This window comes from Canis lupus, chromosome 23 (genome assembly GCF_003254725.2).
Source record: "Canis lupus dingo isolate Sandy chromosome 23, ASM325472v2, whole genome shotgun sequence".
Lineage (NCBI taxonomy): Eukaryota > Metazoa > Chordata > Mammalia > Carnivora > Canidae > Canis > Canis lupus.
The window spans coordinates 33,354,300-33,377,454 of record NC_064265.1 but is presented as its reverse complement, the minus strand read 5'-3'; the positions used below and the strand labels follow the sequence as shown (position 1 = coordinate 33,377,454).

At 37.2% G+C, this 23,155-nt stretch overlaps 1 protein-coding gene across 9 annotated transcripts in view; it reads right to left on the bottom strand.

The window, feature by feature from the left end:
- Positions 1–23,155, bottom strand: part of NCK1 (NCK adaptor protein 1) — a 76,349-nt gene that overhangs the window by 40,601 nt on the left and 12,593 nt on the right. The window contains exon 2 of one of the 9 annotated variants that reach the window (XM_049099678.1): positions 1,481–1,524. The exons of 7 other annotated variants lie outside the window; for them this stretch is intronic. The gene's annotated coding sequence lies outside the window, so the exon portion shown is untranslated. Of the gene's footprint in view, positions 1–1,480; positions 1,525–11,316; positions 11,435–23,155 lie in introns of those variants that run through there. One more of the 9 variants, XM_025449076.3, reaches the window with a different exon arrangement.

Sequence of the window (23,155 nt, the reverse complement as noted above, 5' to 3'; positions counted from 1 at the left end):
TCTGAACAAGGAAAACTGCTGGGTAGAGAGACACAAGATAATGAGAAAAAGGTTAATTCATCAAAATCACAATTTAAAAAATATATATATATAATAGAGTTGTAAAATACATTAAGCAAAAGTGATTAGAATGGAAAAGAAGTAAATAAATCCATTATTCTTGAAAATTGCAACTACTTTCAGTAATCCATAAAACAGGCAGAAAAGCATCAAAAAAATCGAAGATTTAAATATCATCAACCAACTGAATGAATCTAATTGACCTTTATACAACATTACATTCTAAAGCAGCATAGACATCTTTTTCAAGTGCACGTGTAATATTCAAGACAGATCACATTCTGGACCATAAAATAAACGTTAATAAATGTGAAAGAACTGATACTGCACAGCATATGATCTCTGACCATGACAGACTTAAACTAGGAGTATTAGAAAGATAACTAGAAAATCTCTAAGTATTTGGAAATTAGACAATACACTTCTAAACAACTCATATATCAAAGAGGGAAATTAGAAAATATTTTGAACTAAGTAAAAATGAAAACACAACATATAAAAATTTGTTAGATGCACCTAAAGTAGTATTTTATTATAAGGAAATTCATGGTATTAATTGCCATTAATAAAATGTTAGAAAACAAGTCCCAAATCAAAAATAATGTAAGTTTCTAGGCACCTGGGTCATTCAGTCAGTCAAGCATCTGACTCCTGATTTCAGTTCAGGTCTCTCTCTTTTCTTTTTAAGATTTTATTTATTTATTCATGAGATACACAGAGACCTAGGCAGAGCTCCTTGTGAGGAACTCAATGCAGGTCTCATTCCCAGGACTCCAGAATCACAACCTGAGCCAAAGGCAGACACTCACTGAGCCAGCCAGTGACCTCAGTTCAGGTCTTGATCTCAGGGTCATGAGTTCAAGCCCCATGTTGGACTCCAAAATAATAGTAGTAGTAGTAGTAGTAGTAGTAGTAGTAGTAGTAGTAATAATAATAATAATAATAATAAACACTACTAATAATGTAAGCTTCTGCCATAAGGAACTAGAAGAATAGCACATCAAGCCCAAAGGAAACAAAAAGGACATAATAAAGACCAGAAATCAGTGAGACTAAAAAAAAAATTAGAAAAAAACCACTGAAGCCAAAAGATGGTTCTCTGAAAAGATCAAGAAAATTGATAACTCTCTAGCAAGAATAACTAAAAAGACAAATTACTGAAATGAAAGAAACACAAAACATAAAAACAAGAGAATACTATTGCTATGGTCTGAATGTTTATGTCTCCTCAAAACTAATGTTGAAATCTTAACCACCATAATTATTATAAGTAGGGCCTTTGGGAGCTCATTAGGCCCTAAGGATGGAATTCTCACGAATGGGATTAGTACTTTCATTAAAGAAATCCCACAGAGATCCCTAGCCCCTTCTACCATGTGAAGATACAAGAAGCCTGCACATGGAGGAGGGAGGGACTCACCTGACCATGCTGGCACCCTGATCTCAGACTTCCATCTTCCAGACCTGTGAGAAATAAGTTTCTGCTGTTTATAAGCCACCCAGCCTGTGCTATTTTGTTTTAGCAGCCCAAACAATAAGACAGAAAATTGGTACCAAGAATGGAGGCTGTGTTTCTGACAGATATCTAAAAATGTGGGAGTGGCTTTCAAATGGATAATGGGTAGAACCTTAGGGTGCATGCCAGAAAAATTCTACATTTCCATGAATAGACTGTTAAGGTCAAATTCTTCTGAAGGCTCAGAAGGGGAGAGCTGTAAGCAAAGCCTAAATCCTTATTTTATTTTATTTTATTTATTTATTTTTTTATTTTTTTATTTATATTTTATTTTATATTTTATTTATTTTATTTTATTTTATTTTATTATTTTATTTTATTTATTTTAGAGAGAGAGTGCACACACACACCTGCATGCACGAGTCATGGAGGGGTAGAGGGAATGGGAAAAGCAGACTCCTTGCTGAGCACAGAGCCTGATGTGGGGCTCAATCTTAGGATCAGGATCAGGATCTGAGCCACAGTCAGATGCTTAACCAACTGAGCCACTGGATGCCCCAGTTTCGATCCTAAGTGGTCATGAACAGAATGTTGGCTAAAATACAGAGCGTTAAGAAAGAGACATCAGGCCCAAATTGGAGTTGCTCATGCTAAGCACCACGTCAAAAAAAATTAAGACTAAGACTCAATACCTGACATAATTGCAGTTTCAGGCTCTCCCAGAAATGTAACCTTTAACCAGTCCATCTGGAATTACCTGGTCAGCACCAGTGAGGTAATACATCCAACAGACCCCATCTGTCCTCCATCGGAAGTTGATTGTATCTGAAATAATCCACTCTTTGCTACAAACTTCCTTTTCCTGCCCCTGCCTATAAAAGCTTTTAATTCTGTATAGCTCTTTGGAGCTCCTTTCTATCTGCTAGATGAGATGCTGTCCAGTTCATGAGTTGTCAAATAAGCCAGTAAGATCTTTAAATTTACTCAGTTGAATTTTGTTTTTTTAACAACAATAAAACCCAAGCTGATGACGCCTCAGACAGAAATGAGGTACATGTTATTGGAAACAGAAAGAAAGGTGATCCTTGTTATGACAAGACACTTGGCTGAACCATAGTCACGTCCTAATGTTTCATGGAAGGGTAGAACTCGTGAAGATGAAACTGGCTATCTATCTGAGACCATTTCTAAGCAAAGTGTTGAAACTGTGGCTTGGATTCTCTTGAATGCTTATAGTAAACACGGAAAGAAAAATACCTTGGGATCCCTGAGTGGCTCAGCGGTTTGGCCTGCCTTCGGCCCAGGGTGTGATCCTGGAATCCGGGGATCGAGTCCCACATCGGGCTCCCCGCCTGGAGCCTGCTTCTCCCTCTGCCTGTGTTTCTGCCTCTCTCTCTATCTGTGTCTCTCATGAATAAATAAATAAAATCTTAAAAAAAAAGAAAAGAAAAAGAAAAATACCTTAAAGATGGAACTGTTAAAAGGGGAAATTAATTTAAAAGGCAGAAAATTCTCAGCCTGCTGTAGCGCAAAAAAAAAAAAAAGAGAGAGAGAGAGAGAAAGCAAGAAAACACATTCAGAACAGAACACTACGAGTGTTCTAAGGGGAAAGGGATCCTTTGATAGAGATTAGTATGGGTGTGAAAATCAGATTCAATCAGCCACTCCAGCAGGAAGCAGCCAGTTAGAACGAGAAAAAGGCAAGAAGGAATGAAGAAAGATTTTCAAGCCTTCTTAGATTTTATAGGATATAACCATAGAATTATTCCACTGCAAATGTAAGATATTCCTCAAGACAAGGGAAGAAGGACCTAAAAGGTGACTCAGTGATTATTAAAACGCTGCCTCCCCCATTTCAAAAGAGGCCATCACCTGGGTTTCAAGCTAGAAGAATCCCAGCCCAAAGCTGTGGAGGCCAGGCCAGTAGAGCCAATGGCATAGGGAGAATGCCTCAGGTTGCACCCAGATAAGTCCCAGAACAAAAATATTTAAATATTTAACATTTTTAAAAGGTCAAATACTTGAACAGATACTTCACCAAAGAAGATAGAAGATAGAAGTTTCTCCCACTATCTGAGAGTAGAGCATTCCTATGAAACCTTTCAGAAGCCAAAATTACATAAAATGAAGTATATCTCCTGCTTTCTGAAAGTTCAAGTCTCATCATTTTGCTTTTACTAAAGATCTACATTAGTACCTGCTTTCACCAACCAAAAGAAATCTGAAAAGGATTTTCACTTTTACAAAAAAAAAGGCCATTACTGTACTAATGTGGGTCTTAAGTGGCATAACATGAACTTTTGGAAAGAGGGCATACTGTACAATGACGATATATAAGCATATGTGAAGATCTTCAATATCATAAGTCATTAGAGAAATGCAAATTAAAGCCACAAAATGATATCACAACACAGCAAACTAAATGGCTCAAAAAGATAAGGGAGGTAGTAATGAAAAAGGACAAGGAAAGGAAGGGAAAGAGGTAAAGGAGAAAAGAGAGAGAAGGAAACACAAACAGTACTAGGTGCCAGTGAGGATGCAAAGCAACAGGAAATCATATATTGCTTGTGGGGATGCAAAACAGTAAAGCTACTGTTTTATATAGTTACTAAGCGTAACAGTTTAGCAGCTTCTTATAAAGTCAGACATACATTAACCATATATGATGATCTCACTGAACCAGACTCAAAAAGTTATGTATGACATTCTGGACTACAAAGCATGAAGGGGTAAAGAATTGTTCTGAATTAAGACTGTGGTAGAGATTACATAACTGCGTCAAATCTCAATCACACTCCAAAAAGTGTCAATCTTACTGAATGTAAACTAAAATATATAGCAGAAAATATTCACCGCTCAATCTTACACTTTAAATGGACCTGTGTTTACTCACGTATGGTTTTGTATCATCATGCAATATACGTTCACTAAGTTTTACAGATCTTCAAATACTGACATCTTATTATAAAGTATCATTGCATTCATATAGCCTCTGGAAACTCCAGAGTGACAATGGAAATTAATATCTCAGTATAATGAAAATAGTCTGGTCTTGTAGACTCTTTAAAAGGTATTTTAAGAGCTCTAGAGAACTGTTAATCTAAATAGAGAAATAATAACATCAGGCCAAACACCTAAAAAACACCTATTCTTCCCCAACCTTTTACAAATTCATTGGGTATATCTATATATTAAATGACACTAAGTTTGTCAAATCATTTTACCAAATGATACTGTGTATGATATGTAAACTATGAGGAAAGGTACAGTTCATGTCCCTTTGTATGTATATAGGCCATGATAAATATGACCATTTTTGGCAAGCCTGTTGTTATATTCTGAGGAAAAAGTAAGGAACCAGCTAGTGAAAAAAATTCTAAAGAGAAATCTCTCATGCTAATACAAATGCAATTTTAGATTCTCTTATAGTTTAACACATAACTTGACAATTTCCTGTTTCTGATAAAAATCAGCAGAGTGACAATACCCAAGTGACTAACTCCGGAAGTTTGGTTGGGCTACAGATCTTTCGGTAAACAATGAAGGGGGAAAAAAATCCCCAAATAACTAATTTCAATGTGCTATAAGTAATGAAAAAAAGACAAAACAATTCATAAGATGATTTTACTCTATTTTTAAACCCTACTATCTTGTCAAGTAATTTTGATTGTTAAACACTCTTAGAATGAAACATGGGTAAGAATCCCATCATGGGAAAAATAAAAATTATAGGCTAGTCTGAAATAAAGACTCCTTAAAAAATCAACCCCCCCCCCCTTTTTTAAAGAATAAGTCAAATAAAATGCCATCTTATTCTATTTACTTTTGGAAATAGCACTTTGAAAATATCCCCAATATAAGCAAACACAAAATACAATACAAGCAAAAGTCCGGTGCATATCAAAATTCATTCATTTGACAAATGTTTACTGAGTAGTTATTAAAGACTAGGAAGACACAGAGCTAAGGCCTGAGAGTAAAGAAAGGCATATCAAGGAAAACATGCTCTCAAAAAATATCAACTGTAGGGGCAGAGTTGGTTAAAAGTGGCTGGCTCTTGATGTCAGTTCAGGTCCTATCAGGGTCCTGGATGCAGCCCCTTTTAAGGCTCCCCGCTCAGCAAGAAGTCTGCTTCTGGATTCTTTCTCCCTCTGCCCCTCTCCCCTCTAAAATAAATACATAAATCTTTTTTAAAATATCATCTGTAATTCTACTTTTCAATAACTTATTTAATTAATGCCTTACATACATACAAGGCATTACTCCTTATATGATTTTGTCAGGTATCACAAAATTTTACTTATTACTTTGATTTACAATAAGCTGTACCAAGATCACCTTAAGAACATATCACCATTCTATAATGTGAAGAATATTACATTTTATATAAAGAGGCCATTATGTTACCACTAATGTAAAAGGAGTGTAATAACCTTGCTAAAATTGCTAAATGAGCAATTATGGTATAAACTACCAACTACATAAAAAAAAACATAAGAATTTAATGTCATAATTAATATAACAAATGTAAACACATTAACTGATTTAACCCTTAGTGTATTACATGGCAATTAAACATAAATGGCTTGAAAATTGACTATAATCATGTTTTTAACGTATATTTTTTAAACTGTGGTACAATACATGTGATGGACTGATTTTTTTTTTCTCCTCCAAAATTCAGATACTCACCTCCTATCCTCTAGTACCTTATAATGTGACTATAATTTGGAGATAGAGGTCTTTATAGAGGTAATTAGGTAAAATAAGGTCATTAGGGCTAATCCAGTATGACTGGGATCATTTTATAAGACAAGTTGATCAGAACACAGACATACTCTGTGGGAAGACCATATGGAGACACTGGAAGAAGACAACCATCTACAAGTCAAAGAGAGAAGCCCTCAGAAGAAACCAACCCTGAAGACAACTTGATCTTAGACTCCAGCAACCAGAATTTTTAGACAATAAATTTCTGTTGTTTAAGCCACCCAATCCGTGATACTTTGTTATGGCAGCCCTAGCTAATAATACAATACACATAAAACTTACCAAATGAACCATTTTTAAATGTCCAGTTTAAATACGTTCATGATGCTGTACAGCCACTACCACTACCCATCTCAAGAACAATTTTCATTTTGCAAAACTGAAATTCTATTACACTTTAGACAATAACTCCCCAATACAGCCAAACTACCAATTAAAATTAAGTATAAAAGAAGAATCATCATTTTTGGGCATTTTCAAAAAATTTAATTCCAATTCACTCTGATTTAAGAAACAATCAGAGGATATGTTCCAGAAAAACTAGAGTAAAGCAAGAAAAAAGATCCAGGAAGGATGTAGGAAGTTCGAAAACCAATGAAGAAAGGCAAAAGGAATTTCCCGAATGCTAGCAAAAGTAAATTAGGATCAGAAGATTAAAATTTAACAGTCCAAATTGGAGTAAGATTCCAGAAAAAAAAATTGGTAAGATTATCTGACAGATAGGACTATGTGAACAATTATATACAAATATGTATTTTATAGACCTATTGGAGAGGGTGGGAAGGCTTAACTATAAATTCAAAGACAATGAACAAAATTTTAAATGTGAACCATATAAATTTCTTAAAAATTTCAGAAAAAATAAATTACACAAGAAAGACAATTTAATCATAGGAGGTTGGGACAGCTATAAACAATGAATATATAATCATAATGATGAAAATGCTGAATATGAATATACAGTTTTTCAAAACAATGGGGCTAAGAAATATAGATGAAAAAAATAAATGGGGGCACCTGGTTGGCTCAGTAGGTAGAGTATGTGACTCTTAATCTCAGGGTTGGAAATTCAAGACCCACGTTGGGTGCAGAGATTACTTAATAAATACATACATACATACATATATACCCTCGTTTACCTTAACAGAAAATTAACAGATGTTTAAAATTAATGAATCAGGAGATAATGCTAACAATTTTATGTTTTTTTATTCATCAAAGTAATACATGAGCATAGTTTAAAATGTCAAATAGTGCTGTAAGGCCTCTAACAGAAGTAATAGTCCTTTGTTCTCCTCCCCCCTTTTCCTCCTGTTTGTCTCAAGAAGTAATCACTTTCAACTTCTTTGAGCTGTTTCAGAAGCAACAGCTTAAAAAGTTGAAAGTGATTACTTCTGGTAGAAAAAGGAGAGCAAGACTGGTATTTTTGTAATTAGGTCTTTTAGCACTGACACTTTAATCTACATTCATATATTACTTTGATAATTTAAAAAATTTAGAAAACCTCACTGATTCCTTAAAAATTAAAATTAAGTCAATCAAAATGATGAATAGCTAGCTGACTTTTAAGCTGTATCAGCATCCATTTTTTCTCTTTTCATAACAGTATCTCAACTTCTTTCTCAGAAACTATCCTCTCCATCCCCGTTCCCAATTCTATTTTGACACTCTAGATGGAGTTCCAACAACTCAGGGGTAGTATATGCAATTCATGCCTAGCCAATCAGAATATTAAATTTCCTTAATTGCTGTGACTAGTGAAGAATGGGCTTAAAACCTAAGTTGTTCATTCAGAAAGACTCCTGGGATGTCAACAGGAGTTACTGGGAAGGTACTTTAGCTTTTCCCAACAGACTTAAGCCTGAAAGCAGAGTAAATATAACAGTATAGAACCTGACAATGAAAGTGAGAGTTGCAGAGAGATTAGATTCCATTTTTCAAGCCTCCAAATCTAATTATTCCTCAATCCAGAATCTATCCCTATTTTATTTCATAAACCAAAATTACTTTTCTGTTAAAATAAACAAATAGAGTCATTATATGATAACAGGTACCTGACAGAGTATCAAATATATATATTTTAAATTTATTTAAGTAATCTCTATACCCAACATGGGGCTCCAACCCACAATCCTGAGATCAAGAGTCTCATGCTCTTCCAACTGTATCAGCCAGATGCCCCTAGGGTATCAAATTTAAAAGAAAATGAAAATTCTGTAAGAGAGACTTCAGACATAAGAAAAATGCAATTATAATATATTAAAATAATAATAATAAAAGAATAAAAAATGAAGATTAAGGAAGTTATACCAGCAAGTATAGATATTCCCAAATTTAACAACTCTGTGTGTGTGTGTGTTGTAAACACCCTGGAATAGGTTTAAATGAAAGCTAACACTGAACACTATGTGGAGCTTATTAACAACCAAATCACTGATTTAACCAAGTTTTCAACTTGTTCATTATTTATCTTTGGGCCCTACTACATGTGCGGCACAGTAGGAGCTATCCAGCTTACAAAGCTAAATCTGTCCTGAAACACAGCTTACAGTCTATTGGGAAAAGTTCTATTTCTTGCTAATTATTACTAAAAGTACTATTTATTGTTAATTACTCCAACTGTAATGCTGACTTATATTAAACTTATTCTGCATCATAAACTATGCCAACTGCATCTATAAACTAGATCCAATGTACTGCTACTATTTATATATGTTTAGCTATCTCTGAGCCAATAAAACCACCCATCTTTTCACTTTATAAACTCTTGGCTCCAAGAATTCACCTATTTTATTTTAAGATTTTATTTATTTATTCATAGAGACAGAGAGAGAGAGAGAGAGGCAGAGACAGGCAGAGGGAGAAGCAGGCTTCACGCAGAGAGCCCAACGCAGAACTCGATCCTGTGGCTCCAGGATCACACCCCGGGCTGCAGGCAGCGCTAAACCGCTGCGCCACCGGGGCTGCCCGAATTCACCTATTTTAAGATGTAGTATAAGAACAAATGGCCTGCCTTGAACTCCAAAGGCCTAAAAAACAAATAATATAATGGTCCAGAGGATGCAAACTAGATACCGGGTATAAAAAGGATAGATCCAGAGAAGCAGCATGACAACTTTATACCCATTCATTCTAAGACAAAGGCTGCACTTTCTGGTTTTATTGTCCTCACATAGGGTAATGCCAAAAAGGGAACCACTAATATTTAGAGAACAGCTTGCATACTCGTGTCATCCACTGAGTTTCTGGGAAATACAAAGTATCTTCCTGAGACATGGAAGCAGGGATTTTATTCAGCCTAGATTGCCTCACCATCAAGTGGTGGGAGAAAAGACCCTCATAAACAAACATGTCCTTTACTTAAGGGGAATAGAGCTCAACTAGGTGATTGCACCCTCAAAAACAAAATGGAAGTCAGAAACTAGAGAAAAGAAGCCACGACAGTAAAAGTAGAAGATTTGGGTTAATCTCCTACATCTTTGTTACTATTACCTCTAAAATGCTTTCGTATTTGGCTATGTGAACTATAAAAAAGGAATGTCTATATTCTCAAACTTACCAGGCCAAGTTGAGAGAACGCCCAAGGAGTTGTGGGTGAAAACAACTTTAAAAGCATGGAGGAAACTACAGCCTCTAAGATCTGATTCAAGAGAAAAGTACAGGGACCTCTCTACCTGAGGACACAACACTCCACACTGTTCTGCTGCAAACTGTCAAATTACCACATAAAGAGGGCTAGGTCTCAAGGGGTAATTCTCTTCTACCATCATCACTCCATCTAGCTTCCTCAGACTATCCTAAATCCACAGGACTGGGAGGTACCTTCTAAAATTATTTGACATTTTAAAACATGTTCAAATTATTACTCTGATAAATAAGGTCTTGCAAGTGCAGGATCTGCATCTAAGAGTGACTGCTTCTTTCAATTTTGTACCTTAGACAACTTGCTGGCCTCACTCTAGTCCAAGCCCCGTTTCACTGCTCCTATAAATAAAATGTATGACAAACTGGGGTTACCATTAAACTGCCTTACCACTCAGTAACCATGAGTCAGGAAATGTCATATTAACTTCCCTCAAACTCCATTTTCTTATTTATAAAAAGAGACCTGAATCAGATTGTATCAAAAAAGTCTATTGAGTTATATCAAAACTACAATCAAAACTATTAACTAAATTTCTCCTTAAATTATCTGGATAAAGGGATCCCTGTGTGGCTCAGCAGTTTGGCGCCTGCCTTCGGCCCAGGGCATGATCCTGGAGACCCAGGAGTTGCTCCCACGAGTTGCTCCAAGTTGTACATATTTGCAAAAGAAAACACACAGCACGAGGGATAGCAGAACTATCATTTCCCCATGCTATACAGTATAAGTAAGGTTTTAGACTGTATCATCATATTTAGCAACCATATTCTAACATACACTAAACTTGTGGTAACCTGAACTTCCAGACATATTTAATATGCAATTAATCATAACATTTGAGTATTTTCACATTAACTGCTGTGCTTAATTCTAATTCCCCCTCATGCCCTTCATGTTATTGTACCTCCTATAATTTTTTGGCTTATGTATGCAAAAGGACCTAGGAGAGTTACAGGGAACCAGTATGCCACTACTTAAAATTCCTAGGTATGAAACTGCTTTCTAAAATACTCTACTGGGCAGCCCGGGTGGCTCAGCAGTTTAGTGCTGCCTTCAGCCCAGGGCCTGATCCTGGAGACCTGGGGTCGAGTCCCATATCAGGCTCCCTGCATGGAACCTGCTTCTCTCTCTGCCTGTGTCTCTGCCTCTCTCTCTCTCAATCTCTCTCTCTCTGTGTGTCTCTCATGAACAAATAAAATCTTAATAATAATTAAAAAAAATAAATAGTAAAATACTCTCTTTACCCCATAGGCACACCTCACAGTGAACTACATTTCCCTATGGAGTTTCTGCTTCTGTGTTCTATAATTTAGTAAACAGTTATCTGGATTAATTAATCCCTACCCTGTCAATCCCCAAATCTTAAGTCATAACCTTTTTCACCTACCTCATAGGACTCAAATGAATCCATGTATCTCCACTACCTTAGTAGTACTGAAGGCATCTGCCTCCTTAAGGGCTCTGTTTCCAGTGTCATGCTCTTCTAATTGGAAGCATTTAGTTTTCTTCTTAGGGAAAAACAAAAAAATTAAAATTCCCCCTTTAAGTGTTTGCTATCTAACTTAAAAATTAAGTAAAAGGTCTTGAATGTATTTGCTTTGAGGTATAATCTGGAAAACAAGGAGAAAAAGATTAGACTCTTCAAACTATAATGAAACTTTCTTTTGTAAAGTTACAAGAAGATCCTGGGAAGATGGTAGAGTAGAAAGCAGGCTCTATGCAGGGAGCCCGATGTGGGACTCAATCCCAGGACTCTAGGATCACGCCATGGGCCGAAGGCAGACGCCAAACCACTGAGCCACCCAGGGATCCCCAGGTGGTGATTCTCTTAATTCCCTTATTACTAATTCTTTAATGTCTAGCTCCCAAAAGGAGAAAGTTAAAAAAGGCACCAGCCATTTAGATTTTCCTCAGCCTGAGGGAGAGGAGCTTACATAATTGGAGTCTGTATGTGTGTGTGCAGACACACCAATGACTGCCTTCCTCCTTGTCAGCACCTCAGTGATCAGACGCATCATTCAGGTGTCAGAACATAGATCCCTGATATTTGGATGACAGGATATTTATTGCTCTCTTTAGCTGTTGCAGGCTGCTCTTCTAACTAATGCATAACTGCCTGGCATGTTCCTGGGGAGTGGAAGATGTGTAGCCATTGCTAAGAGCTGAAATTAAACAAAATTTACAGTCCAAGACTTCCTCTGGAAGTTTCAAGCCTAGGAGTGGACTCCAGAGTTCTAAAATAGTTAAGTCACGGCAGCCTGTGTGGCTCAGCGGTTTAGCGCCACCTTGAGCCCAGGGCGTGATCTTGGAGACCCCGGGATTGAGTCCCCACATCAGGCTCCCTGGGTGGAGCCTGTTCCTCCCTCTCCCTGCCTCTCTCTCTCTGCGTCTCTCATGAATAAATAAAATCGAAAGAAAGGAAGGAAGGAAGGAAGGAAGGAAGGAAGGAAGGAAGGAAGGAAGGAAGGAAGGAAGGAAGGAAGGAAGGAAGGAAGGAAGGAGAAAGGAAAAGAAAAGAAAAGAAAAGAAAAGAAAAGAAAAGAAAAGAAAAGAAAAGAAAAGAAAAGAAAAGAAAGAAAAAGAAAGAAAAGAAAATCACCACACATATCCAGAAAAAGAAGCAAGCTTAGTGAAGATCAGAGAAAAGCTTGTTTATGCCTTAAAGGGATTCCTAGCACAGAGACAGCCTACGACAATAAGAACAAAACCCCAGCAAACCTTGGGAAAGAGGGACGATCTGATTTTCAGATATACCACATTATTAGATTAAAACATCCAGTTTTCATCAAACACAGCATTTTGAATGGACAAAGACAGTCCTTTGGACAGAAGACAATCCAGTTGACCCTTGAACAACACAGGAATTGGGGTCCTGACCCCTACACAGTCAAAAACCCATGTATAACTTCTGATTCCCCTAAACTTAACAACTAATAGTCTATTGCTGATCAGAAGCCTTACTGATAACATAAACCGTTAACACATATGTTGTATATTACATGTATTATAGACTGTATTCTTAAAGTAAACTAGATGAAAGAAAATGTTATTAAGAAAATCATAAGGGGGGGTGCCTGGGTGCCTCAGTCTGTTAAATGTCTGACTCTTGATTTTGGCTTAGGTCATATTAGGCTTGCAAGACTGAACCCTGTGTCAGGTTCCAAGCCCAGCTTATACTTCTCTCTCCTTGCTCTGCTCTTCCCCCTACTCTCCTTTTCTTTAAAAAAAAAAAAAAAAAATCATAAGGAAGAGAAAATATACTTATAGTACTATACTACAAAAAAACCTGCATATAAGTTGACCCACATAGTTCAAAACCATGTTGTTCAAGGGTCAACTGTAGGTTGACATATTCAAAATACTGAAAGAAGAAACTATCCACTAAAATCCAATGTTCAAGAAAACTGTCCTTAAAAAGTGAGAGAAGAGATTAAGACATTCCCAGATAAACAAAATTAGAGGAAGTTTGTTACCTCTAGACCTGCCCTACAAAAAATGTAAAGGAAGTACTTCCTGAGTTGAAATGAAAGGATACTAGGCAATAATTCAGTCATATTAAGAAATATAGATCTCCATACAGGTAAATACATGAGGAATTATAAAAGATGGAATAACTGAAAATTCAGTTTGTGACTATTTTGTGTTTTCTATATGACTTAAGACACTAATAAACAACTTTTAAAAATGACTGGTATAAAGCTACAATTACTGTAACTGGAGTCTGTAATTCTACATTTTGCTTTCTATACAATGTAGGAGACTAACAAAAAAAAATCAATTACTGGGGCACTTGGGTGGCTTAGTCGGTTGAGCATCTGACTCTTGATTTTAGCTCAGGTCATGATCTCAAGGTTATGAGATAAAGCTCTGCATCAGGCTCCACGTTCAGCCCTCCCCCTCTGCTCCCTCCCCACCACACTCAACATGCACATTTGCTCTCTCAAATAAATAAATAAATAAATAAAACCTTTAAAAAAACATAATTATTAGTCTAGGTGTTTGAAAACATAAATATTTAAAGATGTATTTCTGTGACATCAATAACTGAAAGAGAATGAGAATGGAGCTGTTTAGGAACAAAGTTTTTCTGTTAAGAGGTTGAGAATGGAGCTGTATAGAAGCAAAGTTAAGCTGATGTAAATTCGGCAAAAGTAGCAGATATAAAATCAACACACAAAAATCAATTGTATTTCTAACACTAACAATGTAAGTAAACACTGTCAGGGATCCCTGGGTGGCTCAGCGGTTTGACGCCTGCCTTTGGCCCAGGGCGCGATCCTGGAGTCATGGGATGGAGTCCCCCATCAGGCTGCTTCTCCCTCCTCCTGTGTCTCTGCCTCTCTCTCTCTCTCTATCATAAATAAATAATCTTAAAAAAAAAACACTGTCAATGAACAATCTGAAAAAGAGATTAATTAAACCACTTATTTGTTTACAAGAGCATCAGAAAGGATAAAATACTTAGGAATAACCTTAATTAAGGAAGGGAAAGATTTGTACAATGAAAACTACAAAGCATTGCTAAAATAAAGTCATGAGTATACAATACCAAGAATGAACCATAATGTAAACTATGGACTTTTGAGTATTATGATGTGTTAACACAGGTTCATCAATTGTTACAAATGTACCACTCTGGTGGGGAACCTTTTTTTTTTTTCTTTTTTTTAATTGGTGTTCAATTTACCAACATACAGAATAACCCCCAGTGCCCATCACCCAATCACTCCCACCCCCCACCCTCCTCCCCTTCTAGCACCCCTAGTTGGTTTCCCAGAGTTAGCAGTCTTTACGTTATGTCTCCCTTTCTGATCTTTCCCACACATTTCTTTTCCCTTGGTGGGGAACCTTAATAATGAGAGAATATCTTCCCCTCAATGTTGCTATGAACCTAAAACCAACCTAAAAACCAACCAACCAATCTCAAAAAAAAGAGAAAGAAAGAAAGAAAGAAAGAAAGAAAGAAAGAAAGAAAGAAAGAAAGAAAGAAAGGAAAAGAAAGAAAAGAAAAGGAAAGAAAAGAAAAGAAAAGAAAAGAAAAGAAAAGAAAAGAAAAGAAAAAAGAAAAGAAAAGAAGGCATAACTAATTGGAAAAACATCCCATGCTTATAGTCTGGAAGACTTAAAACTGTTATGGATGTTATGATGCAATACCATCCAAAGCAATCTACAGATTCAATACAATCCCTAAAACTACAAGAAAAAAATTAAAAAATTAAACTTCAACCACTACATGAGTCTCTAATTAAGCTATATTAAAAACAGATAGATAGATCGAGATGCCTGGATGGCTCAGTGGTTGACCATCTGCCTTTGGCTCCAGGCATGTTCCCAGAGTCCCAGGATCAAGTCCCACATTGGGCTCCCTGCAGGGAGCCTGCTTCTCCCTTTGCCTATGTCTCTACCTTTCTCTGTGTATTTCTTCTGAATGAGGGGATCCCTGGGTGGCGCAGCGGTTTGGCACCTGCCTTAATTAAAAAAAAATCTTCTGAATGAATAAATAAAATCTTAAGGAAAAAAAAAAGCTGATAGATCAAGAAGTCAAAACATAAATAAGGATATGAATACTTGACCAGCAAAATTAATAAGCTTAATATGACAGTTACATAAAGAACTTTCCAACAAACAAGCAAAAAAAAAATAATTATTTTCAAGTACACTTGGAACATTTTCAAAAATTGATAACGTATTAAGAGTCACAAAGACACAAAATAATTTCAAAGAACTTATACCTAATACTGCACTCTCCACAATTTAATGCTGAAATCACCAATAAAACATTTTTAAATGTTTAAAAACTTAAAAGTGGATTCCTAAACAAACAAAAAAGAAAATCACAGAAAAAATTGTAAAGAACTGAGTGACAATAAAAGTACTAATACTATGAAAATGTGGAGTTAAGCTCAAATTATAACCTTGTTACACTTATAACTAAACAGTAAGAACGAATATGCTTAACTAATACAATTTTTTAAAGATTTATTTATTTATTTGAAAGGAAGAGAGAGAGCATGAACATATGATTGCAGGGAGGGTTTGGGGGGCTATAGAGGAAGGAGAGAATCTCAAGCGACTCCCCATGAGTCTGACACAGGGCTCGACCTTACAACCTAAGATCATGACCTGAGCCAAAATCAAGAGACAGATCAGACCCTTAGCCAACTGAGCCACCAAGCACCCCTTAATTAACATTTCTAATCAAGAAACTAGAAAAAAATGGCACCTCGGTATCTCAGTCAGGTGTTTGCCTTTGGCTCAGGTCATGATCCCTCTGCATACTGCTCCCCCTGCTTATGTTCTCTCTCTGACAAATAAATAGATAAAATTTTTAAAAAAGAAAGAAACAAAGAAAAAAAATAGAAAAGAACTAAGTAAACCAAAAGAAAGCATAAGTGTATTAATCATGTTTTTAAATTTTTTTCTGTATTTATAATGATCTGACATGGCAGGGCTCTTTGGACGCAGGGAGGGTCTGTCCTTCCCAGGATTACCTAATTCCTAGATATGGCAAACAACTTGCCTGAAAGCACAACTCTGATGTACAATAATCAACCTATCCAAAGCCTATATCCCCTAACCAACACCTCCTTTCAAAATTTTTCACATACCATACAGGTATGCCCATTGCTCTAACTCACCTGGGGCCAGGTACTAGAAAACTAAAGACCACCTCTATCACCCAGAACTACAAATTATTCAAACTATCCAAACTTGCTCAGGTTTGCCTATCCTGACTCATCAATTCCTTTCCACTTAACCACAATAAAGGCTCTGGACATGCCTTCCCCTTGCTCCTTCTGCTCCCTCAACCTTTGTGCTACCCCAGTGGAACTGTGAGTAAAATCTTTTCCTTCGGACCAGTCATTTCCATTCTGTGTCTTATTCTACCTGATTAAAATAAATCCTGTGTATATTTCAAGACAATAAGAGAAATATAGAACAGAAATTAATAAAATGGGAAAATCGGGGGAAAAAAAAATCCCAGAGAAGGGAAAACAAGGGGGATCCCTGGGTGGCGCAGCGGTTTGGCGCCTGCCTTTGGCCCAGGGCGCGATCCTGGAGACCCGGGATCGAATCCCACGTCAGGCTCCCGGTGCATGGAGCCTGCTTCTCCCTCTGCCTGTGTCTCTGCCTCTCTCTCTCTCTCTCTGTGACTATCATAAATAAATAAAAATTAAAAAAAAAAAAAAAAAAAGGGAAAACAAGGTTCTCAAACCTAGAAATCAAAATTTATTAACTATAAAGGAAAAATTAAACTAATATGGAAAAGGTTAACAAACAAGTACATTAAATCTTCTTTTTACCTTAAATTGTGAGATGTAATCTATACTGGTTTAAAGTATAGAGTTTAATGAGTATTGGTAAATGTATAAAATTGTGTAACCTGTACCAGAATCAAGCTCTAAAACATTTTTATCATCCCAAAAAAGTTCTCTTGTGACCCTTTAAAGTCAATTCTCTTCCCACCTGGCAACTACTCATGGGCTTTCTGTCACTATAGTTTGCCTTTTCTTGAATTCCTTATAAATGGAATATAGTTAACCATATAATCCACCCAGATAATTCAGGAAAATCTATCTACAAAACTCCTGTTTTGAACTTTATCAAATCCCCTGTCATCAAAAACATCAACTTACTTTTGAAAAATATAATTTAAAAAGTCTTACTATAACTAAATTATAGCAGGATTAGGATCACTGCAGAACACCAATAGCAATTTATCATAGAGCTGAAGGGGTGGCATGATGGGATTGGGACTCTTACATTCTGGAAGGTGGCAGAATTTATACTTATTTAAATGGGGCTGCATTCTCTGTCCAAAATGTCCTTCAACATTTATAATACCTCTGCCCAGCCCATCATCCAATAGCTTCAAAATGCTTGCTCTATCAAAATCCATCTCAACATCACCCCAAACCAAAAGATCTACTTATTTAATGGTGAAGCATTCGATCACGGCATCCACAGGGATCCTACCACATATCACATTACCATTACCAGGAAACTGTCAGACTAACAAAATGATGGAATGTTATACTAAAAATCCCGCTACACAGTCACTCTGTTGGTCTCCTAGGATGCTGTATAGGTACTGAACCAATGGCTATGGTGTTATATCTGTAATATCCAGAAAGCATGAGTCCAGAAACCAAGGTGCATTAGTTGGACTGACTCGGCACCATCAATCCCAGTAACTCACTTGTGGAATTTGGGTTTCCCATTCCAACCATTTAAAACCTCTCCTGTATTAGAGGTCCTGAAGGTAATGCTTTCACCAAAGGACACACTGAGGGTTCCACTGAGCCTAAAAGCTATGACCACTACTTGGTCACCTTGGGTTCCTCATGCTGACAGGCAAGCAGGAAAAGAAAGGAAAAACTATACTAGTAGTGGTAACTGACTCTGCTTATCATTAGGAATTGTACACATTTGGGGTAAAGAGCAGTCTGTCTGGAACTTAGGATGTTTCCATGCTTGGTACTATAATAAACAGGAAGTTGGAGCAACCATGGCCCAAAAAAGGGCAAGGGAACTAAGGGCTAAAATCCCTCAAGGATGAAAGTCTAGAAATCACAAGCAACCTAAAGCAGCTGCACTGCTGACCTAGCATAAGGGAAATCTAGAATGGTGGTAAAAGAAGGAAATGATGAATATTTATCCCAACTTCAATACCAGTTGCAGCAGCAGACAGCACTAGCTTGCACCATTAACCCTTCTTAAATTTCATCCTGCAGTGACTCAATGATGGATTAGAATTAATGTAGGGTCCAAGCAGATCTGAGCAGAGCAAGAAGTAGATTTGTAGTAATTTGCTGAACAGCAGTAGGAAGCTATTACAGCTATCAAAGGAGAGGCCAACAGCAAGAGGTAGATCCTATCAAAAATCTCTTATATTTCACTGTCATGCTGTGCATCCCTCCTTTGATGCTAGCTGTAACAGTAGTTTCCTACTGCTGTGTAACAAATTGCCACATATTTAGTGGCTTAGAACACCAGAAATTTGTTATCTAAAAGTTCTAGAAATAAGAATTTCAAAACAGGTTTCATAGAACTAAAAACCAAAGCCTGCATTCCTTCAGCTTTAGGGGAAAATCCATTCCTTACCTATTCCAACCTCTAGAGGCTGCCTTGCCTGTATCCCTTGACCCCATGCCACATCATGATCTCTGCTTCTATCATCAAATCTCTTTTTTGGACTGACATTCCTACCTCCCTCTTTTAAAATAAAGCTCTTTGTGATTACACAGGGCCCACTTAGATAATCTAGGAAAAAATAATCCAGGAAAATCTCACTATCTACAAAATCCCTTTTGTGATGCAAAGTTAACATATTAATGGGTTTAGAGGATTAGGATCTTTGAGAGACCATTATTCTGACTACCACACTTGTGCTAACCTAGGTTAATGGTTCCAGGTAAGTTTTGACTTACTTCCCAAGCAAAATTCACTATGATTAATTTGCTTTCTGCCCTGGGCTTTCTTGAGGCAATGAAGTAAGGCACCACGGGGAACCAACACACTTGACTGACTCTTCTGTGGAGTCCTAAAGTGGTGAAGGGAGGGTGAAAGAATTTACACCACTAGGGCAACTGCGAACTGATAGAAAACAAGAGCAGATAACAGTTTACTCCTGTCCATCCATAAGACAATTTGAGGAGCATCTAGATCCTCAGAAGTTCCACGAGAATTGAACCCTTGTTGCCATAGCAGTAACTAAATAATACATTTTTTTAAAGATTTATTTATTTATGAGAGACACAGAGAGAGAGGCAGAGACCATAGGCAGAGGTAGAAGCAGGCTCCCTGAGAGGAGCTCAATGTGGGATTCAATCCCAGGACCCAGAGATCAGGCCCTGAGCCAAAAGCAGATGCTCAACCACTGAGCTACTCAGGCATCCCAATAATACATTCTTATACTGCTTTTTTTCTTTTCCTACTCCATTTACTCTGGTCCCTTATTCTTGTTCCCTAGGACCACCTGTTAAATGATAAAGTTGTGTGCAATAAAGTTGCACACAACTCCTTGCTTTTAGACTAATTTAGAGTACATGATGGGGAGAAGACCTAGTTAAGACAGGTAAAGAGTTTTGGATACATAAATGGGAAACACAATGACTTAATAAAATGAAAGTTATATTCATAGGAAGGTATCTAATGTTGACAATGTCACTCTATAACTGGGTCAAATCTCCCTCACATTTTATTTATCAGTTGCAAAACTGATTAATGGCTTAACTTCCATAATTGTAGCTCCTTTCATCCTTTCATCTCTAATCTTTTGTGACACAATGAATAGCAAGAATTGGTGAAAGAAGACTGGAGAAAGACACAGTTGTGAGATTATCCCCAAAAAGGCCAGCCACGGAAATTTTTGAAGTCAGTCAGAAAGTAATGTGGTCTAGATTCAAAAAGCAAGAGAAAAACCAGAACCCTCATACACTGCTGATGGAATGTAAAATGGTACAGCCACCTTGGAAAACAGTGGTCCAAACAAAGGAAACCACAAAACACATAGGTTCTTCCCAGCTTGTGAGGCTGCAATTGAGAATACTCAATCTCTGTAATGTGACCCATTTCCCCCACTCCTGGAAGTTTACAGGATCTTTTTTGTCTTATGTTATTTCAAAATTTCTAGTACACATAGACACTGACATACCTCAGTGTCTATGTGTACTAGTAAGTTATTGTCCCTGGCTTCAAACCCACTTCTCTACTCTGCTTTGTAACAGTGGGGGACTGGAACTCTATAAATCACATTTCTCCTTTGCTGGCTGACTCCCTATTAGATGTGGAGAGTCAATAAAGGTCACAAGAAAGACACTAGAAGACTAAAGGAGGAACAGGGAGAAACTCCTTCAGGTCAGCATCAACCATCAGCCAACAACCTTCACTGGCAATTGCAAAGATTCCAGCAACAACAGTTGGCTCCAGTTGTAATGTTTTGCTTTTATGTTTTTCCTGCCATTCACAGAGCACCATCATCACATTTCCTAAAATACCTTTACTTTCTGAGCATGCAACAACTCCTCAGAAGCCTGAGTTTCAGCTCCTCCGGGCCACTCTTCATATTTCTAAATAATCCCAATATCCCTCTTTGCTCTCCCAGCCCTTGGGGCTAGTCTTTACTTCCCATAGTTACTATCTCTATGATACCTGAGTGCTCCCTTATTGCCTTTTCAGTTCTCCCAATTATCTGGTGTATTGGTTTCTGAGGGCTGCTGTAACAAAGAAACACAACCTGTGGTGGCTTAGCATAAAAATTCATCTCATAGTTGTGAGGAAGAATTGCAATACTAGGAAATTGGATACTAGGAAAGTATCTGTTCCAGGCCTCTCTCCTAGCCTCTGGTAGCCTTAGGCATTCCTTGGCTTACAGATGGCCATCTTCTGTCTGTGTCCAAATTTGTGTGTAAATTCCTCCACTGTTATTAAAGAATACCACTCATATTGGATTAGGGCACACTCTACTGTTCTCCCTTTAACTTAATTACCTCTGTAAAGGATCTATTTCCAAGCAAGGTCACATTCTGAGGTGCTTGAAGGCTAGGACTTCAACATATCTTTTTGAGGATGACACAATTCAAGCCATAACATGGCTAAACAATTCATTGTATTAAATTGTTATAATAAGTGGTATGGTCTCCATTTTTCTGACTAGTCCCAGACTGAAAGAATGTATTTATTTTCCTCCATTTTCCTGAGTACCCAAGGGCCTCTCAATATGCAAAATGATGGTTCATCAACTCTGGGGCTTTTTCTTCTTTCACTTATATTTCTTCTTCACTCTTTTCTCTGTTTTCACTGGCACTTCTTAGATGTAAGTTGACCTCCTGGACTGACCTTCTATCTTTTTATAACCTATTTTCCTCTACTTCAACTTCCTTTCTTCTATGGAGTGTTTTATACTATTATGTTCTAATTTTCAAGAATTCTTTATAATGAATTTTTCTTTTTTGGTTTCTTATATTAAAAGCTTTCCTTTGTGAACCCTGGTAATCCTTGATTGTCCGCTCATATTTAAAAGTAGTGCCCTAAGGGCAGCCTACCTGGTAGAGCATGTGACTTCTGATCTCAGGGTGGGGAGTTTAAGCTCCACACCTGGCATAGAGATTATTTAAAACAAATAAAATAAAAAGTCCTGGGCTAGAATGACTGCAAGCTCAGAGATCATCATTCAGGTCGTCATGATCTAAAGCCAAATATCAAAACAAAACAAAGCAAACAAAAACTTGCTTGGATTGAATTACTATTAAAAGTAAATATTGAAAATGAACCAGACTGTGAAAATGTGGAACAGAGCCTCTACACCAAGACTACTTAAGAGGTGAATAAGTCTTTCAATCTTGAAGCTTTGCTTTCAAAATTCTCTTACATAGATCTGGACAAGGAACTAGAGTTCAAAAAGGATCTGACTGATGACAAGGAGTTTGATATTCCTCAAGCTGATACTCCTCCAACACTGGAAAGGATACTCAGTAAGACTGATGATGAAGAGGAGCCTTTCGTTCTTGAGGATCATTGTTAAACATTGATACTATAGATTCTCACTCCTATGATACTTCCCCTGTGGCAATTCTAGATAGTGGTGACAGCATGAACTTAAAAAGAAGAAATTACCAGATTCTTTTTCACTCCATGTGTCAGTTATATAACATTCACTTTTGAGGGGAATTTCTGCCCAGATAATGTCTCTAGTTGAAAAAGTGGATGCTGGCTTGCCTACTGCAACTGCAGAATCCAATCTGATAGCCATAAGTACATTTCATGGATTGGCTTTAATATGTGATCAGAATCAAGCTTTGTGACTGCCTGGGTAACACAGGTGTTGGAGGTCTGTATGGAGCCATCTCTGTCCTCAGTAACAATGACTACTCAAGACGTCTCTGTGGCTTTGCTAAAGGACGTATCATAATGTGGGATCTGGCCAGTGGAAAACTTCTAAGATCAATAATGGATGTTCATCCTCCAGGAACAACATTGTATATTAAGTTTATAGATGATGCAATTCTTAACAATTTGCAATGACAGCAGAGGCTGTTTTTGAATTGACATTTAAAGATTCTTTTTTTTTAATTATTTGAGAGAGAGTGAGTGAATGAGAAAGAGCAGGAGATGGGGGAGGGGCAGAGGGAGAAGCAAATTCCCTGCTGAGCAGGGAGTCCAATGCAGAGCTCAATCCCAGGACTCCAGGATCATGATCTGAGCTGAAGGCAGACGCTTAACCA